The sequence below is a fragment of the Sminthopsis crassicaudata genome, chromosome 2 (assembly GCF_048593235.1).
Source record: "Sminthopsis crassicaudata isolate SCR6 chromosome 2, ASM4859323v1, whole genome shotgun sequence".
NCBI lineage: Eukaryota > Metazoa > Chordata > Mammalia > Dasyuromorphia > Dasyuridae > Sminthopsis > Sminthopsis crassicaudata.
Genome location: NC_133618.1, coordinates 184,855,515 through 184,870,335, shown reverse-complemented (window position 1 = coordinate 184,870,335; position 14,821 = coordinate 184,855,515).

Sequence of the window (14,821 nt, the reverse complement as noted above, 5' to 3'; positions counted from 1 at the left end):
AGTGAACTGGCCCCCTATTTAAAACGTCTGAGGACCACTCTGGAGTGAGCTCTCTCTCTTCCCAAGGTGAAAGGTATGTTGAGCCCAAGTTCATGAGCTCTAAAAGCCCCCTAATGGATATAAAGTATAAAAAGTACCATTAGAAGAAGACATGTTTATAGTTTAAAGTCTTCTTCCATCTGAATAATCTACTCTCTCAAATCAGCCACTCCAAAGCTATACTTGCCTGCCTCATTTGTATCTCACTAGGATTCATTATATAAATCTTACCTTGTGTATCCAGGTGGCTGCTTTCATGGAGATGATTTGAATAGCTCTGGGGATCACTGAAATTTCTTCCCAACTGGCCTATAACCCATGACTGAAATTCCACCGTCAACATTTTATCTTTGTAAGTTTATAATGTTGCTTTATTTTAAAATCCAAATGGCATATGTGTTTACTTCTCTGACCTACTGAGTCATTGTCAGTCATTAATTAATGAGTGAACATTAACTTAATCAATACCTCTTTGTTCAAATAGAGGAACTATGAAAATAAGAACTGCTAATTAATGATAATAATTAACATTTATATATTTCTGTTGAAGGTCTACAGAGCACTTTACAATTATTATCTCATTTGTTCTTCACAACAACCCTAGGAGCTTGGTACACTCAGGAAACTGAGGCAGTAGCTAAAAGTCTTATTCAAAGTCACATAGCTGATAAGTGAAGGAGGGCAGATTTATACCCCACACATGTACTTTAACTCTGCCTCAATTTCCTCATTTGTAAAATAGAAATAATAACATATCTTACCTTCAAGGGTTATTGTGGGAATAAAATGTGATAGCCATTGTAAAGTCCTTAGCTCAGTGCTTGGCCCAAAATAAGTACTTTTTAAAAATATGAGCTATTATTATCAGGATAGGATGGTCAAGTTTTCCACTAACTAATATTATAAATCTGGAGGAATAATTTCCCTTCTCTGGAACTGAAGAAAATGAGAAGATTGAACTCTATCATCTCTATGATTACTTTGAGTCTAAATTTGCATAAAAAATTTTGCTCTTTTGAATTTTGCCTTGAGACTGCAAGGGATTAACTTGAAAATAGAAAAGGGGAGATAAAAAAAGGGGAAGGTTGGGAGCACCTGGTGCAATAAAATTCTATCTTGCCAATCTATTGCAGTTTGATATTCTCAGACATTTCCTTCATTTTAGCTGTCCAGAATTAGGAGTAGAATAGAAGGAATTTCAATTTTCTAAGTATTATATTATTCTATATAGCTCCTACTAGTGTTTAAGGGGAAACAAACTTTTAGTAAAGAACATAGTCAAAATTACTCTCCTTCTAACAATTTAACATTTCATATTCAGTTAGGTATATCCCTTTTTTCCTTCCTAATAAAATATATGTAGGAATAAGTTTTCTATCCATTTCCCTAAAATGTCAATTTAAAAAATGTTTCATGATTTCTTTTGCTATTGTTTATTTTCTTTATAGGATGCAGTCAGGCATGTACAGAGTTCTACAAATACAGACTGAACTTTGGGGAGCAGACTTTGTAACTACAATGCAAATTTTCCTTCGTTTTCATGTTGAATTCTTCAGGCCATCATTAACTTATTCTGACCAGGCACTCTGTAGTTTAGCATTCCCTGCTGGATCACTAAGTTCTGTCCATATCCTTTTCCTTATCTACTTGCTTTTCTTTGAATAAAGACTTATAAAAATAGTAAGTAATGCTAGTGACAAGGGTGAACCCTGAAATTATGAATCCTTTAATTTGTAAAAGAAGGGAAATTCAGGGTTTCAGGCTTTCCTGAGAAAAGCATACCTCTCCAGACAAGCCCTTCCCAAGTTAAGTGTCTTCATTCAACTAGAGATCTTGGTCAAATACCCTCCATTGAAAGATATCTTTTGGGGGTGGCCCAGATCCCCTTCAGGGGCTCCCAGACTCTGAGAAAAGCTTTTGACTCAATTGGAGATCTCTGGTGGTCCTCATTGATTAGCCCAGACAGCTCCCAGCCTCAGCCCAATATTTGGCCCATATAACCAGGGGTCTGTTAAACATTCTTTTGCCAAATTCCTCATGAGGAATTTGCCTACTTCTTAGTGAACAATAAAAATACCTTTTCGGCCATTCAGACTTGTCAGGTTTGCTAATTCCTTTGCAGTGGACTTGAGAAGACCAGAGGGGATTCCCCACCTTAATTCTCACTTCCCTTCACAACCACTAGCACCGCAACACTAGGAACTCCTAAAGGTAAAAGTTATCTGCCAGAGTTTTTTTCTAAAACTATTAATAACCTATCTGTGGTCCAGGATAGCTGCCAAATACTCCATCCCTTCTCATTATGCCCTAAATTCCTTGCTTATTGATGTGGTTGCCCCTGCTATACTTTTTCTCTTAGACTTTAGTTTCTGTTACTTGTCCTCCTAGTTTATACTTTGGCTACTATAATACACCCTGTGGAACAATTTTAGAATATGTTCTGGAATGCAATAGAAAAAAAAACATAGTCTTGGTAACCTGACACCTTGAAGGTCACTCTTGACACAGTTGACTACACTTCTAAAAGATAAAACTATCATAAAACTGAAGGGTAGGGAGGGGTGGTTCTTTTGAGAAGAGGGAGAGGTCCTCTTAATAGCTTAGTACTATTGTGACTGGATGTTTTCTTTTATCTATAGCCCTTGCAGGGCCTGCTACATAGCTAAAAAATAAGATAGAAAGAGATACTACTTCCTTTTATCCTATGTGAGTCCTTTTGATTAAAAACAAAAAAAAAAGTGATAATGAGGCATCATAGTCTATCTGGCTCTAACATTTCCTTTGGTTGCCTATTTCTTTGATAATTGATATTTTTGATCCATTCTAGATATATTAAGAAAACTAAATGCGAAAAGAAAAAATAAATAAATAAATAATGATTAGCTCTATGTAAATTTGAGCTGATCTGATAATAATGCAGAAATGCAAAATTCCCTCTACTAGAGCAGAATGGGTCTTCCAATTTTTCAAATGGTCTTTTTCCTAGCCCCAATAACTTTCTTCTTTCTTTATGTAGCTATAATTATGTTTTGATGTGGTTCTATATGAAGTGGGATTCTTTAATTCATTTCTTTCTTAATTCTCATTTCTGACTTAGAATTCTAAGGAAATGATAGCAGAAAGACACAGGACACTCATGAGTAAGAAATCAGAAGAAAGTCTAGGACAGAATCAAGAGGTAGGGTGGAGTTACCTAAATAGAATAATGCCTAGAAAGGACTATTATCTAGTATTAATTCCTTCATTTTATGGTAGAAGAAAGTAAGATTTAGTTGCATGAAGCCCTCTTTCCAGTTCATAAAGATAGCTAATCACATGGGCAGAATCACAACTTAAATTTTCCAGGTTTCTTTTTTTTTCCCCTAAATTTAACTTAATTATTTTACATAAATTAAGTATTTTAATATCTAAAAGTCTGTTCAAGTATTAGGTTCTGTGGCTTTCAATTTTAATAAATGGTATGCAAAGTAGGAAAGTATTAGACAGTTTACTAGAGAAATCAGCAAACAAGCTAATGAAAGAAAGATGTCTAGACTTGCAATTACAAACCATAGAAACAGAGATGTAGAGCTGCAGTGAATTTTGACAGTAGTTTACAATATTTTACAGATGAGGAAACTGACGTACAGAGTCTAGAAGGGATTTTCACAAGGTCACATATTTAGCAGTGGCTAAGTCAAGATTTAAACTTAGGAACTAATTGTTTCCCAGTTCAGTACTTTGTACCTGATTACCTACTACAATCATCCATCATATTCACATTATGCTAGCTGTCAGAGATACAAAGATTAAAATGCTAATAGATTCTATACTCAGGGAGTTTTCATGCTACCAGAGAAAATTAATAAGTGCACAAATAAGTCATACATACATATATACATTATACACACACGTTGTATCTAGTCATAAGATGCATGTGTATATATGCCTTTGTAGTGTGTGTGTGTGTGTGTGTGTGTGTGTGTGTGTGTGTGTGTGTGTGTGAATGTAACAACATTTTGGTTTATTGCTACTTTAGTAATCACACTAGTTAAAATCCAGTCTGCTGGCTTTGTTGAGGTTCAGGGGTGTTAGACCCCAAAACTGTATTGGGTTTATAGATTGTTGTCACAAGGTATCTCAAAAAAAAGAAAATTGTGCCCTTAGGCCTTCTCCAAATCAAGAGACAAAGATTTTATTTTTTTGCTAAGAGCAGGCTAAATCCATAAGGGTTTCTACCAAGGAAAGGGGGATTTAGCTATTAACAAGGGAAAAATAAGTTCCCTAGTGGAACTCATAACCAAACTTGTTCCAACATCAAATATAATTCAGGAGAAAACCTTCAAGGTGGAAGATGCAGTGGAGCCATTGACTGGCAGGCTAAACTCTTAAAGAAGTTTAGCTTGAACAAGGAGAAAAACACCCAGAGACATGGCAAGTGAGGCTTACCCTAAAAAGGAGTTAAGGTGTGTTTTTGTGATGTTAGAGAACAAACTAACTCCTAAAAGGAGCTAGCAAGTTAGTGAGGTGCAGACAGATTATTTTATAGGGCAAATATATCAGGGAATTGGCATCTTGACTTCCTAATTAGAGATGGTAACTAGGGAATTATGAAATATTTTGAGAATCTTGGTTCATAATTCATTTGAAAGAATTCAAAGAGATTTTCATGTAGTCACAAAAGAGTTTATTGATGCAAAAGCAGGCAGACAAAACTCTGAGAGAATGATAATTAGAAAAAGTTTGGGAGAGCTTTATATACTGAAAATATGGAGCTTCAATCAGAGGGCTAAGCTTCTTAGGTGCTTAAAATGTAAAATAGAGATAACTAAGGAGCCAGGATGTCTTTTACCAAAATATTTTCAATCAGACAGGATAGGGCTTTTGCCAGGTCCTGCCATCAAATAGGATTTTATTGCTTTATATTTATTTATATTTATATAATAAATATGTGTGTGCATATTACATATATATATATATATATATATATATATGCACATTGTAAAATTATTCAAATGCAAAGTATTATTATCATTGGTGTCATTATTATTAATATGAAATATTTTAAATTAGGTGAAAAATTAATGTTTCTCCTTTAACTTTCCATTTAGCCATGGATCCCTCAAATACTCATAAATATCTCAAATGTGTTCCAATACTTCACCATTTTCTAGACTTTTTTGAGCAATTGAGAACTTATCTCTCTGCTCTAGTTTGCAAGCTTCTGAGATAATAGATGCAATTACATTATTTGTAAGCAGTTATCAGACTCTGGTTCATTCTAGTTCTCCCTTTGTGGATCTTCCATATTAGCAATTAAAAAGGGATTTCTATTTTGACATAAATATGTCAAGCTAGGAAAATATATTGATGAGCTAATCACTGGAAATCAGCAATGGCTAAGAGATGGAGACATTTTTATTGAATATTTTTGCAATGAGATTAAAACTATTCACATAGGTCCATATTATCAAAAGAGCTGGGCCCTTGTGTCTCAGTTTCTCCCAAAGGTAGACACATGTGAAAATTTTCAGATAGGAAACAGAAAAAGAAAGTATCGCAGGAGCAAGTGACACCTCCTCCCAAGACCCATTGATAAGCAGATCTGGGAATAGTGGCTGTTTGAATAAGCATAATTATCAATATACTGTGGGACCCTGAAATCTTCTACCCCCCCTGTTTTTCCTTGCCCTTATAACACAGTACCTTTGCTACAGTACAAAGCATAATTGGGTTGAGGCACGGGGGCATGTATTCTGCTGATAGTTGTGTACTAGGTGTCGCAGAAAAAGAATTATGGCACAAACAATCATGCATTGAATACATGCCAAGAATGGGGCAAGCACTCCCCTCGCTGGAAGAACTGTTGCTAAGGCATGTGACCATTGGAGAAATGGAGGACAGTTGGGGGGAAGATATGAGGGACAAGGGATGAGGGAGAAAGAGAGATATAATGGGAGACATCATGAGCTGTACCAAATAAAGCTTGCCTGCTGCAATCTTTCTTGGATGTGGTAGCTGACTATATTGTTTCATGTATCTGGAGATATCCAAAGAGTTGTTAAGGTGAATGGGTAAGGAAAGGTACAGACTGGTTAGAAAGTAGCTTAAAAATATACTTCACCAATTTTCATCTAGAAATTTTAAATTGGCTGAACTGTGAAAAATTTAAATAAATATTTCAAAAATGATACTTTTTGGCAAACAAATTCCAACATAAAATTATATCTTATGCTTCCTAAAACAATCCCATTCAGTTCAACTCAATAATGTATGTATGGTAACATAATGTCTTCTTAGTTAACAAAACAAAGACAAAAAGTTAAGGTCACTTGTGGAAATTCTATTTAATTTCAGGGACAGGGAGAATGACATTAAATGCTCAAATCAGTTCAGTATATATAGATTATATAGAGAATATCACAGAATAATTTCAAGAGGAAAATAGTACCAGCAACTAGTATGATTTGAGACCACTGATGGTTATGATGAATATCTTGTACTCTCACTATTGCCTGAGAGAAAGAAAAGGAAGAGTTCTCCTTCCTAAAAACAGAACAACTCCTTCTTACTATATTGAAATTCTCTATCAGTAGACTGACCTATTGCTGGAATATTTCTAAATTGGCTTATGTTATATGGAGGGAAAAAAAAAAGAAACATTTACAAGCATTGGTCAAAATAGTACACACACACACACACACACACACACACACACACACACACATATATTTTTTCTTTTTAAACTTTATTTTCTTTTTTTTTTTTCATTTTAAAGTCATGGAGAATCAGATAAGCCTGAGCAGCTAAACAACAAGAACTAAGCACTGCATGTGCATAGCACTAACCTGGATTTTTGAAGAAAACACAGAAATAAAAAAAATTACCATAACCAATGACTCCCCAGGAACTTAGTAGTAGTGAAATAAGTTTATTTCTTTTTTTGACAGGGTTAGGTGCCATCAGGCTGGGAAGAACTCTGGGAACAGAGAAGCCACTGAGATAGAGGAATCTGACACAGAATGTTAGCTCTTCTCTGCTTATAAAACAGCAGTTCAGAAAAGAAATCAAGCCACTTTAAAATATAAAGCCAGATCCTAAATCCACCCCAATCCGGAAGTGACCTAACAAATCTTGGGGCAGCTGTGCAGATGCCTTCTGCTGCCCAGGGCTTCTCCTTGGGGTAGTTGAGAACCTGAACAGTGGGGACATAGCCCTAGGCAGCCTCTAATCCACATAGTGTGGAGCTCAGCCTGAGGCAGTGAAATTCTAGCAGCAATGGAATTCCCAGAGAAGCAGAACTCCCAGAGAAGCAGAACCTTTGAAGTAGGGACCGCAGTTTCTGGGAAGACACTTCCGCTTTGAGCACAGGAGCTTTTCACTTCAGCTGCTGATATCCATGGCCCCATGGGAGGCATTGGCTGAGGTTTGAGATGCTTTCACTGTTCAGCCTTAAACCTCAGGACACTTTCTAGGGCACACAGCAGGATCCTTCACTGGGCACTCCTCAAAGCTACAGTGGTGTTAACCACATCTGAGTCATTTCCGGGGAGGGGGGAGAGCTCTCCCAGAGCTCTCTCTTAGCTCAGGCACAGGACTCTGCATCCATCTGGTCTGGGAAGAGGCTGGTAAATAAATAAACTTTTTACCCCAAGGGCAAACCCCAACAGATTTTTAACAATGAGTAAGAAGCTGAAGAAAATGATTGACACCTTCTACACAGAGAAAGAGCTGGTATCAACCCCCAAGAAAGCTAACACCAGACAGTCTCCAGATAACACCTTAAAGGGGAATGATACCTGCCAACCATCACATAGAAGAGACTATTAAAAAGTTTAGAAGTTCGAAGAAAAATGGGGAAAGGAAAGAGAAGCTATGATAGAGAATAAAAACATCCTGAAATTTGAATTGGAAAAAATAAAGAATTCACAGGAGGTGCAGAGAAACAAAATTTGTGAATTAGAAAAGGTTAAAAAACCACAGGATAGTAGAATTTCTGAATTAGAAAAAGAAAACTCACTTAAAAAAATTAGTGAAATGGAAGAAAATTCAACAGAGCAAACTAATTCATTTAAAAACTCAATTGGGCATATGCAAAAAGAACTAAAAAATGAAGAAAATAACTCATTAAAAATCAGATCAGGACTGAACAAATAGAAATGAATAATTCATTGACAAACCAAGAATCAGTCAAACAAAACAAACAAACAAAAAAAAAAAAAAAATGAAAAGCTGGAGAATAATGTCAAATACTTACTGGGAAAATCTATAGACCTGGAAAATAGATCTAGGAGAGATAATCTGAGGATCATTGGACTTCCTGAAAACTATGATCAAAAAAAGAGCCTAGATTCTATTTTATAGGAAATCATCAAAGAGAACTGTCCAGAGATAATAGAAACAGAAGGGAAAATAAATATTGAAAGAATTCATAGAACACCTTCTGAAAAAGACCCTAAAAAAAGAACTCCATGGACATTGTGGCTAAGCTGCAGAACTACCAAACTGAGGAAAAAACATTGCAAGCAGCTAGGAAAAAACAATTCATATATCAAGGTGCCACAATAAGGGTCATGCAAGATCTGGCTACTTCCACATTGAAGGATCGAAGGGCCTGGAACCTGATATTCTGAAAAGCAAAAGAACAAGGATTGCAAACAGGAATAAACTTACCCAGCTAAGTTTAGCATTTTCTTCCATGGAAGAAGATGGTCATTTAATGAAACAGAGGAATTCCATGTGTTTCTAAGAAAAAAAAAAAAAAAAAAAAAACACAGACTTAAACAAAAAATTTGATCTACATCCACAAGACTTAAGAGAAGCAGAAAAAGGTAAAAAGAACTCTTGAGAACTGTATCTCTGTTGTGGATATATAGAAAGACCACGTGGATTACTTGATTTTACTCATATAATATTTTAAAAAAGGGGAAGTAGTAAAGGGAAGAAGATAGTATCAGAAAAAGGGAAAGGAGAGATAAAAAGAGGGAAACTAAATCCCAGGAAGAGGCATAGAAAAACTACCACACCTGAGGGAATTTAGAGAGGGGAAGAAACATTGCTTGAATCTTGCTCTCATCAGAGTAGGCTCAAAGAGTAAATAATTGACATATTTGTTTTTCAGAGAATTCTCTCTCACCTCATTAAAAGGGGGTGAGGAAAAGGAAAAAGGAAAAGGGGAATAAAAGAAAGGTACAAGATAGTGGAAGGGACTTAAAAGGAGGGGGGAAGGATACTAAAAAGGGAGAGCTGCATGTCACAAGTGGGGTCTATAAATTAAATATTGGGGAAGGGGTTCAGGGGGTCAAGGGATAAAAAATAGCATAATCAGGGGATAATATGATGGCAAGAAATACATAATTAGTAATTTTAACTCTAAATGTGAATGGGATGAACTCTCCCATTAAACAGAGGTGAATAGCAGACTGCATCAAAAGTCAGAACCCTACAATATGTTGTTTACAGGAAACACACTTAAAGCAGGGAGGTACATACAGAGTAAAGGTAAAAGGTTGGAGCAGAATCTATTATGCTTCAGGTAAAGTAAAAAAGCAGGGGTTGACATCCTTAGCTCAGATCAAGCAAAAGCAGAAATTGATCTAATTAAAAGAGATAAGGAAGAAAACTATATCCTGCTAAAAGGTAGCATAGACAATGAAGCCATATCAATACTAAACATATATGCACCAAGTGGTATAGCATCTAACTTTCTAAAGGAAAAGTTAAGAGAGTTGCAAGAAGAAATAGACAGTAAAACTATAATAGTGGGAGATCTCAAACTTTCACTTTCAGAATTAGAAAATCAAACCACAAAACAAATAAAAAAGAAATTAAAAAGGTAAATAGAACATTAGAAAAACTAGGTATGATAGACCTTTGGAGAAAACTGAAGGATCATAAAAAGGAGTATACTTTCTTCTCAGCAGTTCATGGAACCTATACAAAAATTGACCATATATTAGGTCATAAATATATCAAAATTAAATGTAGGAAGGCAGAAATAATAAATGCCTTCTTCTCAGATCACAATGCAATAAAAACTACATTCAATAAGAAGTTAGGGGTAAATAGACCAAAAAGTAATTGGAAACTGAATAATCTCATCTTAAAGAATGACTGGGTGAAACAGCAAATTATAAAAACAATTAATAATTTCACCCAAGATAATGACAACGATGAGACATCATACCAAAATTTGTGAGATGCAGCTAAAGTGGTAATAAGGGGAAATTTTATATCTTAAGAGGCTTATTTGAACAAAATAGAGAAAGAGAAGATTAATGAATTGAGCCTGCAATTTAAAAAGCTAGGAAAAAGGCCAAATTAAAAATCCCCAACCAAAAATTAAACTTAAAATCCAAAAATTAAAAGGAGAAATCAATAATATTGAAAGTAAAAAAAAAAAAAACTATTGAATTAATAAATAAAACCAGGAGTTGGTTTTATGAAAAAGCCAATAAAATAGATAAACCTTTGGTAAATCTGATCAGAAAAAGGAAAGAGGTACATCAAATTGTTACTCTTACAAATGAAAAGGGGGATCTTTACACCAATGCAGAGGAAATTAGAGAAATAATGAGTTATTTTGCCCAACTTTATGCCAATAAATTTGATAACTTAAGTGAAATGGATGACTACCTCCAAAAATATTGGCTTACTAGATTAACAAAGGAGGAGATAAATTGCTTAAATAGTCCCATTTCAGAAAAAGAAATAGAACAAGCTATTAATCAACTCCCCAGGAAAAAATCCCCAGGACCAAATGGATTTACATGTGAATTCTATCAAACATTTAAAGAACAATTAGCCCCAATGTTATATAAACTATTTGAAAAAATAGGGGATGAAGGAGTCCAGCCAAACTGCTTTTATGACACAGACATGGTACTAATAACTAGGTAGATCAAAAACTGAGAAAGAAAACTATACACCAATGTCCTTAATGAATATTGATGCTAAAATCTTAAATAAGATATTAGCAAAAAGACTTCAGAAAATCATCCCCAGGATAACACACTAGGATCAAGTAGGATTTATACCAGGAATGCAGGGCTGGTTTAATATTAGGAAAACAATTAGTATAATTGACAATATTAATAATAAAATTAATAAAAACCATGTGATCATCTCAATAGTTGCACAAAAAGCATTTGATAAAATCCAATATCCATTCCAACTAAAAACTCTTGAGAGTATAGGAATAAAAGGACTATTCCTTAGAATAATCAGGAGCATATATTTATGACCGTCAGTAAGCATAATATGCAATGGAGATAAACTGGAACGTTTCCCAGTAAGATCAGGAGTGAAACAAGGTTACCCACTATCACCATTACTATTCAATATTGTATTAGAAATGCTAGCCTTGGAAATAAGAGTCGAGAAAGAGATTAAAGGAATAAGAGTAAGTAATGAGGAAATCAAAATGTCACTCTTTGCAGATGATATGATAGTATACTTAGAGAACCCCAGAGATTCTAATAAAAAGTTATTAGAAATAATTCACAACTTTAGCAAAGTTGTTGGATACAAAATAAATCCACATATATCCTCAGCATGTTTATACATCACCAACAAAATGCAACAGCAAGAGATACAAAAATAAATTACATTCAAAACAGATGTTGAGATTATAAAATATTTGGGAACCCATCTAAAAAAGAAAACTCAGGAATTATATGAGCAAAATTACAAAACACATGCACAAAAATAAAGTCAGATTTAAATAATTGGAAATACATTCAGTGTTCTTGGATAGGCTGAGCGAATATAGTAAAGATGACAATACTCCCCAAATTAATCTATTTATTTAGTGCTATACCAATCAGAGTCCCAAGAAACTATTTTAATGACCTAGAAAAAATAACAACAAAATTCATATGGAAGAATAAAAGGTGGAGAATTTCAAGGGAATTAATGAAAACAAAGTCAGAGGAAGGTGGTCTAGCTGTACCTGATCTAAAGCTACATTATATAGCAGCAGTCACCAAAACCATTTGGTATTGGTTAAGAAATAGACCAGTTGATCAGTGGAACGGATTAGGTACAAAGGACAAAAAAGGGTAAAACTATAGTAGTCTAGTGTTTGACAAACCCAAAGATACCATCATTTGGAATAAAAATTCATTATTTGAAAAAATCTGTTGGGAAAAGTGGAAATTAGTATGCCAGAAATTAGATATAGACCCACACTTAACACCATATACCAAGATAAGATCAAAATTGGTCCACAATTTAGGCATAAAAAATGAGATTGTAAATAGATTAGAGGAACAGAGGATAGTCTACCTCTCAGACCTGTGGAGAAGAAAGGAATTTAGGAGCAGAGGAGAAATTGAGATCATTATTGATCACAAAATAGAAGATTTTGATTACATGAAACTAAAAGTTTTCTGTACAAATAAAGCTAATGCAAACAAGATTAGAAGGGAAGTAACAAATTGGGAAAATATTTTTACAGTTAATGGTTCTGATAAAGGCCCCATTTCCAAAATATATAGAGAACTGATCCTAATTTATAAGAAATCAAACCATTCTCCAATTGATAAATGGTCAAAGGATATGAACAGACAATTCTCAGAAGATGAAAATGAAACCATATCCACTCATATGAAAGAGTGTTCCAAATCCCTATTATTCAGAGAAATGCAAATTAAGACAACTCTGAGATACCACTACACACCTGTCAGATTGGATAAGATGACAGGAACAAATAATAATGAATGTTGGAGTGGATGTGGGAAAACTGGGACACTGATGCATTGTTGGTGGGGTTGTGAAAGAATCCAGCCATTCTGGAGAGCAATTTGGAACTATGCCCAAAAAGTTATCAAACTGTGCATACCCTTTGATCCAGCAGTGCTACTAGTGGGCTTATATCCCAAAGAAATACTAAAGAGGGGAAAGGGACCTGTATGTGCCAAAATGTTTGTGGCAGCTCTCTTCGAAGTGGCTAAAAACTGGAAAATGAATGGATGTCCATAAATTGGAGAAGGGTTGGATAAATTATGGCATAGGAAGGTTACGGAATATTATTGCTCTATAAGAAATGACCAGCGGGATGAATACAGAGAGGTTTGGAGAGACTTACATGAACTGATGCTGAGTGAAATGAGCAGAACCAGAAGATCACTATACACTTCAACAACAATACTGTATGAAGATATATCCTGATGGAAGTGGATATCTTCAACACAAAGAAGATCCAACTCACTTCCAGTTGATCAATGATGGACAGAAACAACTACACCCAGAGAAGTAACACTGGCAATTGAATGTAAAAACTGTTAGCACTACTGTCTTTCTACCCAGGTTACTTATACCTTCGGAACCCAATTCTTAACATGCAACAAGAAAATTGGATTTACACACATATATTGTATCTAGGTTATACTGTAACACATGTAAAATGTATGGGATTGCCTGTCACCTAGGTGAGGGAGTAGAGGGAGAGAGGGGAAAATTTGGAAAAATGAATACAAGGGATAATATAATTTAAAAAAATTACTCATGCCTATGTACTGTCAAAAATTTTATAATTATAAAATTAATTTTAAAAAAAATTTAAAAAAAATAAAATAAAATTCTCTTTGTCCTGAATTTCACCTCATTAATCATGATGAAAGCCCAAAGAAAGAGTTTTCCTTTTAAAACATAAATCTGCAAATAATTAGAATTTTGGAGTAGATTTTGCCCTCATTATAGACACTGTATAACTATATTACACTACTATTACCTGATGGCAACTTAAATAAATTTTAGAAGTTTTCAAATAACTTTTTGCTAGTTGAATTTGTAAAAATTCTCATTGATACTCACATTTGTAATTTGTGTTGTTTGGTTTGTTTTATTAACACAAAGTAGAGAAATAGGAGAGAATTGTGGATGGGTTGCTGATGCAAAAATCAGTTGGAAACTTGGTGTTATTTTTATTTTATTTTATTTTTTTTAGTGAATTCAGTGAATTTTTAGATGGGATCTCAGGACATCTCAAAATATTTCAAGTTCACATCTTCTCTGATAAGTATTTTACAAATAGAGAAATAATGATTACACTGCTTGAAATCTAATTACAAAACTCTCAACTAAACAGGTTGTTTTGTTATTTAATTGTGGTAGGAACTTTTTGACAAGCTAATAAAAATATAAAAAGGGAAAGATTATACATAAGTGATTATTATAATTTTATATTTCTCTCTAGGACTGATATCTGAGCTTTTCTATGCACAGATAGATCTTGCTGCATCCAAATATACAGGAAAAACTCATCACAAACATGTCATGTTGAAATTAGATATAATGATATTCCATTTCAGGCAAACTCATTATTATGCATTTGGGAACTGTAAGCTCAATATATGGAACTTAACATTTTATTTTATTGAAGTTACATAGAGGAAAACTGGCTGCTCTCCTGGGTGTCATGTGGTGCTTACTGATTAGAAACTTATTCAAAGTTAAGCACTAATTATGCTGTTACATTACAGTCCAGCTAGTCTTCAAGTACATTTTTCATGAACAATAAGTTATTTGATGAAGTATCTTTGATTTTCCCCCCTTTTCAATATTATTTCTTATCATAAAAGTGTCAAAAATCCATAATGGACCTCCCACAATTCGTGCAAATTATGAGATTTCTGCCACAGATTTCACATCTTTTGGTCTTATTGAGCTTTATCTGAACCAACAGGATAGCTATTCTAAAAAATATTTAAAAAGAAAATATTTGAAGTAGGAAACATTTCAGTAGCCTATTTCAAGATGGATATTTAGAAATTATATATGCACAAAAATTTAAAGTCATAAC